The following is a 7,570-nucleotide window of genomic DNA, read 5'->3' as shown; positions in this document are numbered from 1 at the left end:
TTGATGACTTTTCTTTTAGTCTGCAGAGTCGCTTTGATAATTCTTTTTATGCAGAATATAAAGCAGTTATATCTCGGACACAGTTTATAATCGTTGTTTTAAATGTAGTGGTTATAAAGATTTGAATCAACTTGTGTTTTCTTTAAGAGCACCACACTTATATAGATACATAGCCTTGTATTTTGGACTCATATTACAGAGCTTTCCTGGTTCTTCTAGAGCTTTAGTTATCACTGAAACAAGCTAAGCTAAAGCTAGCAGCTCGGCTTACCTCTGTAGGAAATTCAGCTCCGCTTTCAAACCTCTTGAACTTTGAATACTGAAAGAATCCTTCCCTAAAAACAAGCGCATCATTTAGAAACTAGCTAGCAGCCAGCAGCTCAGCCGGCAGCCCCCAAAGCCCAGCTAAGGTGCAAAGGAAAGACACTGACTTTAACTCAAAGTAACTACTTTTCCATTGTTATCACTGGATGTAATCACCCACTGTTCCTCTCTCTGTCTCCTGTGTCTGTCTGTCGTCTTCTGTTAGAAAGCTTTGGTTTAATTTGTCTGCGTTTGATAAGAGGAGAAAAGAAGTGAAATAATTACCCTTTCCTTTTCTGTACACGGTCTTATAAAGTAAATAAATCACTCAGTTTGTTTGTCCTTCAGACGTCTGTGATTCCTCCTGAAGTGAACATATGCACGTCTTTAGGGAATCACATGAACATCCTCGCTTTTCACAACAAAAGCTTAACAAATGAAACTCGAGCGATCCACGAGATAACCAGATATAGAAACATGAACGCCACTTCTCCTGGATTTATCGTGCTGTGACTCAATTATGTCCCAAGGACGTCGAGCGGCGTGATGCAGGCGTGTTCACAGCTGGATGGATGCAGGATCGATCGGCTGATGGTTGGATGGATGTTTAATATCCAGTTAATTAAAGAGTGAAGATGTTAAAACCCTCCAACTGGCCCTCACCTCCTCAGTGATAAGTAACCCCTCTTTCAAAAGGAGCCAATGCAGATGTTTGAGCCTGATAGTGCAGTTAGCCGTGCAGCTGATATAGTCACGTTCAGAGCTTTAATAGAACTCGTCCTTTCCTGTTAGAGTCGATTCTGCACCGATATGACCAACCAGAAGCTCACAGAAGGCTGCTTTCTCATGCACACAACTTTTACAAGGATATATAACATCATAATGAACATATGCATGGAGCATTAGCATTGTTTTCTGCACAAAAAGGAAGTTCAGATATACAGCCCTGAAGCTGCACACAGTAAACATTTCAAACGTTGAAACTGAGAAATGTAACGCCCGTTTTGAATTGTGATGACATAAGTGTCATAAAAGTTGAAGGAGTTCTTGTTATTGCTATCCAAAATGTCCTCCACCTCTTGTTCAGTCTCAAACCGTCTTCATCGGGAGGAACTTGCTGCAAAATCCAGAAACGATGCAAAGATGCAAAAGCCTGAAATAACCGCAAAACAGAAACACACAGGGGCAAGAAAAGCCAACACAGAAAACATGACTGATGTCAATGTTACAAGGAAAATACATGCAAAAGAAAAATGCTGCAACTCTAGATATAACAAGGAAGTGCATGCTTCCTAAAGTGCCTGTAGGGGGCGCTCAGTGGAACGACGCACAAGGAACGCGTTCATATTTTAGTGAACGGTGAACCAAGCTGATCAGTTTGCAGCTCATGAACGTCGTTCGATCTGGAGGCAGAGAACGGCTGCTCACACTCCGGCAGCATCCAAGAGTTAGCAAGAGTCACCGAGTGCTGTGTTTACTGTAGCTGAAGTCAGGTTCACGGCACCTGGCGGGCTTTCAGCAGGTCTTACACGTCTAGTAATCTAGATGGAGTGAGCGTACCTGTGAAGCACGGAGGTTTATGAATGAATCAGGACAGACCCCAACGGGCTGGGCTGGTTTTAGAGAGGTGCAGCTTCTTAAAATGAGGAGAAGTTCACTTCAGTTATTTCTTTTCCCTTTAGTGGTTTTATTCTAGGGGATGCTCCCCGTGTATCGGGGGGTTAAAGTCAGATCATTCAGCCAAATGCTGGAAAGTTAGATGTGTGTTTCTGCAGATTTTCTTGTCTTTAAAGGGGACATATCACGCTTTTTTCATCAACATATATTGGTCTAAGAGGTCCCCAAAACATGTCTTTAAAGTTTATGCTCAAAAAAACACTTTGAAATCAAATTTTGGCATGCCTGAAAAGTCCTCTTCTTCAGTCCTCATCAGAACAGTCTGTTTTCCCTCTGACCACGCCCCCTCAGGAAGTGGATGTGCCTCGGCTCTCCAGCACGTTGATCTAATGTTTACATGTTGGCTGAATATACACGGCTGCTCACAGACCCGCGTTACTTCAACCCTCTGAATCTGATCCAGAATCTGATCCTGACGGAGAGGCGCCTGCAGCAGGACCTTTCTGAACCATTGGTCACAGATTTAGTGTTTCTTGTTGTTTTATTTGTCAGCATGTCGACGTGTGTCTTGGTACACAGCTACGAACATGTAGCTATGTGGCTATGCTAACTAGCGCTAGCACTTATCCATGATAAATAAAAATCATCCACTAGATCTTCAAATCTGCAGACGTGGGGAGTCAAAGCGACCTCTGCCAGAAAGGCAGCGGGACCTTTTATGAAGGATTGGTCACAGATTTAGTGTTTCTTGTTGTTTTATTTGTCAGTATGTAGACGTGTGTCTTGGTACACAGCTACAGCTACAGCTACAGCTATGAACATATAGCTATGTGGCTATGCTAATTAGCGCTAGCACTTATCCATGACAAATAAAAATCATCCACTAGATCTTCAAATCTGCAGACGTGGGGAGTCAAAGCGACCTTTGTGTTTATTAAGACAGCCTACAACTAGCATGCCTCCCTCCTAAGCTCCTTGTTAGCACACATGTGTGCAGGGAATGAAAAACGGAGGAGGGGTTGAGTTGTATTTTATACAGTCTATGGGCTGAACAAGCTCCGAGCTCTGACTTCCTGTTACAGACCGGATGGCGTTGTGACGTATGAAAAACACTGAAAACTGAAACGGCTGGTTTCAGCACACATTTACAGAAAGGTGGAGAAATCAGAACAGGGGCAGAATGGAGTCTTTTCATTCTCGGGGGGTTTGTAGACAGGGACACAGATTTCAGGTAAAGAACCATTAAAAAGTCGATTTTGCATGATATGTCACCTTTAATACTTCATACCTGTTTGTAATCCTACAGTAGAATACAGTAACTCATGTAGTTCAGTAAACATCAGTGATGGAGGGCTGCAGACTGAAGGACAGGAGGCTCTACTGAAGAAGAATAGAAAGAAAGAAAGAGTAAACTTGCACAACAGAGCAGATTAGCTGTAATGCACAGTTTCTATGTCGAGCTGCTCTTCTTCTAGATTCAGATTTTTGTGATTTAACAATGAAAACAGACGCACACTTCAGCCCAACATCTGTTCACAGACTGATCTAGATCCTGTCCTGGATCAGCTGTAATCCTGAAACCTCTCGTCTGTCTCCTCTGCGTTTCTTCCACCTTTGTGTTGGAGGTTTGACTCAGTAAACTTCCTCTGCAGTTTATGAACAAAAAGGTGAAGTTTATTAAAACCCCTTCAGTGTGTTCTCTGTTGGAAAGTTGGACGAAGATCCCCGAACGGTGAGCTCCATGAAACGCTTCACTCTGCGGTAACTTTGAAGCTTTAAATCAGCGGTGGATGTTCTCTCCCAGATGTGTGGAGTAAAGTGAACTGACTCATACATGATTGGTGGTGTAGGTGGTTGATTAGTCCGGTCCAGATTCCACAGTCCACTAAAGTCTGATGAGGCTGAGTCATTGAAAAAGTTGGAGGCTGAGTGTTGCCTCCATTAGGCGTGATTAGCATACCCCGGCTGTTCTCAGAGAGCGGCTGTGTGGGAGTCGCCTCCTCTGAAGTCCACTCCCTATCTCCTCCGTTTGGAGCCGTCTCTCTGCATAATTAACCTTTCTTCAAATGGCAGTTTGTACCTCGTGGCTTCAATTGAGTTCATTTACATGTTTTAACTCTAATTGACCGCTCAGGCTGATGAAACACTTACAGAAGCTCATGGGAGGATTCTTGTGAAACTCAGAGTTAAGCTGAAAGTGCTCTGCAGTGGATTTCACCGCGCAGAGAAGCTTTCCAGTCCTCAAACCGCTGACCCCCCGTCCCGTCAGGCGTGCGTGTGTGAAAATGTTTTGCATGAGTGTTAATGAAGTTTCTGTCGTGACCGAATAAGAGGATTGTGAATTAGCTTCTCCGTCTTAATGAACAACCTTGAAATCTTAAAGCTGGATATAAACGCTCAGATGAATAATGAATGTAACTTTCTGTGTTTCCTGCAGGAGAGGAGAGAGAGGCGGTTCATGTCATCAGAGTTCACCCGGCCTTAAACCTGAACAGGTAAGAGAAACCTCCAGCTTCATCTTCTTCTTTCTCTGAACGCTTGTTTTTATATTCTGCCGTCACGTCCTTCCAGAGACGATCTCTGAATATCCAGCCTGGTCTTTGGAGGCTGATGTTAACAAGGAGTTACATGTTTTATTTATTGGTTGTTGATTAAACATGAAGCGTCCTGACCTCCATTCAACAAACAAACATTTTAAAAGTCTCCTCGTGAGGTTTGGGCAAAACTTGACTTTTACAAATCTGCATCTTGATGTTATTTCTTCAAATTAATCACATGAAAATCCAGCTCTGAAAACGCAGCCGTTGGGTGTTGAATTCTAAAAGGTTCCTGGTCCCCCATTGTTGTCTGCGTTTCGACCGCGGGCTGAAGTCCCGGGTCGATTGTATAAATCAGGCCAGTGACGTATGGAGACAAACATGCACTACACCACCAGACCAGTAGAGGGCAGTAACACAAAGAGGAATGCCATTCATCACAGAGGACACCATAGAAGCAGACGGACAGGCAGGTATCATTATGAGCAACACAACAGTTAGCCTGTTAGCATGAAGAGACTCAGCTGGTCTGTTTTAGATGGTGCTATATTTCATCACAGATGGATTCACTGAATCAACACGTGAGAGGAGATAAGCGCGAGTAGCAAAGACGTTTCAACACGGCTTTAAAATCCTGTAAAAAAAAAGTCTTTTTTTTTTTTTTTTTTTTAAATTTGACAAAAAAATTGAAAAAAAAATTGAGAAAAAAAAAGAAACATTTGACAAAAAAAAAAAAAAGAAAACATTTTTTTTGAAAATAAACATTTTGAATTTTTTTTTGACAAAAAAATTTGAAGAAAAATTTTTGAAGAAAATAAAAATTGACCAAAAAAAATTGACAAGAAAAATTTGACAAGAAAAAATTGACAAAATAAAAAAATGGACAAAAAAGTTGACCCGGAGCCTGTCAAAAAAATAAATTTTCCTCAAATTTCACTTTTAAAAGCGGAACACCGGGAGGAGAGACGCATTCACGGTGGGCTGAGAGAAGACTACTGTTACAAGCTGCTAAATCAAGAGAATCACAGCTTCTTCTTTTGAAAAGTACACACACATACAAAAAAGATAGAACAAATAAAAACTAATGACAGAAAGAGAAATCAAGAGAATCACAGATGTGTGTGATGTTATTGTGGACGGAGGGAGGAATAAAAACACTGAGGTTAATCTACCAATCAGACACGTTCAGTATTGCAGGCCCCGCCCCCTGGAAGTGATGGAGAGAGTTTATAATCAATATATAGCTCACTACAGATGAAGTGTCCTCTTCCTTTAAAACTTAGCTTTAATAACCTCAAACATCCACAATCCGACACAGTGACCATCGTAGCAGAGGAAACCATCGTTCAGTCTGACCTCAGCATCAGAGACAGCCTCTGTCCTCCTCTCTCAGCTCTCTGTGTCTCTAAAAGAAGAGATGATAATCACATTTATTCCTCTCATATCACAACAAAGCATAAATAAAGAAGACAGCTGATGAGCTGTGAAGTTCTCGAGCCGTGTGCGCTTCATTTCAGTTCAAGTCCTCTGCCTGCTGGACCAAATAATCCATCAGTGACCGTGTTCAGTGTTCAGTGACAACTTCAGGCTGAGATGTTCAATCTGCATTTGAGCCTTTTAAAAAAGAGCGACTTTTCTGGGGCAGGAGAGGAAGTCTTACATCTGTTGACAGTAATACTGACAGTCTCTGTCTTCTCCGGGGCTTGTGTGTGTGTGTGTGTTTAAGTGTGTGTGTTTAAGTGTGTGTGTGTTTAAGTGTTGTTTGTAAGTGTGCGAGTGTAGTTCACATTTCTGAGCCAGCCGTCACAGCTGCAGCTCCCCTCTGAGACGCACACAAACACCCACACTGAAATAAAGATGCAAACACCCCAAACTTCCTCCTGCAACACAAACTGAGCTTTCCTGTATCCCTCCCAGAGGAAGGTGGGAGAGTCTGTGTGTGTGTGTGTGTGTGTGTGTGTGTGTGTGTGTGTGTGTGTGTGTGTGTGTGTGTCTGTGTGTGTGTACTGTGGTTGAACAGTGTTCTTTTATTGTTAAACCCTCTTCTCAGAAAAACAAATAGATGTGATATGAAGATTTAAACAATGAAAAAAAGGAAGGAAAATAATATTTCAACGTTTAGTTTCAACGGCTTTCTAAAGGTTAAAGTTAGGGAGAGGGACACGACACGACATGGCACGACATGACACGACATGACACGACATGACACGACATGACACGACATGACACGACATGACACGACATGACACGACATGACACGACATGACACGACACGACACGACACGACACGACACGACATGAAACGACACGACACGACACGACACGACATGACACGACATGACACGACATGACATGAAACAATACGGCATGAAATGACACGATACGACATGACATGACACGACATGACATGAAACAATACGACATGAAATGACACGATACAACACGACATGAAACGACATGACACGACATGACACGACATGACACGACACGACATGACACGACATGACACGACATGACACAACATGACACGACATGACACGACATGACATGAAACAATACGGCATGAAATGACACGATACGACACGACATTACACGACACCACATGAAACGGCATGACACGACACAACACAACACGACATGACACGGCATGACACGACATGACACGACACGACACGACATGACATGACACGACATGACACGACATGACACGACATGACACGACATGACACGACATGACACGACATGACACAACATGACACGACATGACACGACATGACACGAAACAATACGGCATGAATGACACGATACGACATGACATGAAACAATACGACATGAAATGACACGATACGACATGACACGAAACAAAACGACATGACACGACATGACACGAAACAATACGGCATGAAATGACACGATACGACACGACATTACACGACACGACACAACACGACACAATATGACACGACATGACACGACATGACACGACATGACACGACATGACACGAAACAATACGGCATGAAATGACACGACACGACATGAAACGACATGACACGACATGACACGACATGACACGACATGAAACAAAACGACATGAAACAAAACGACACGAAAC

General features: G+C 42.7%; 1 protein-coding gene across 1 annotated transcript in view; it reads left to right on the top strand.

Annotated features, from left to right (window-relative positions):
* The window catches only part of LOC117805425 (plexin-B2-like), a 316,173-nt gene that overhangs the window by 164,844 nt on the left and 143,759 nt on the right, over positions 1 to 7,570 (top strand). The window contains exon 2 of the mRNA XM_034674154.1: positions 4,358 to 4,415. The gene's annotated coding sequence lies outside the window, so the exon portion shown is untranslated. The remainder of the gene's footprint in view (positions 1 to 4,357; positions 4,416 to 7,570) is intronic.

Source organism: Notolabrus celidotus, chromosome 21 (assembly GCF_009762535.1).
Source record: "Notolabrus celidotus isolate fNotCel1 chromosome 21, fNotCel1.pri, whole genome shotgun sequence".
NCBI classification, from domain to species: domain Eukaryota; kingdom Metazoa; phylum Chordata; class Actinopteri; order Labriformes; family Labridae; genus Notolabrus; species Notolabrus celidotus.
This window is presented reverse-complemented; position numbering and strand designations above follow the sequence as displayed.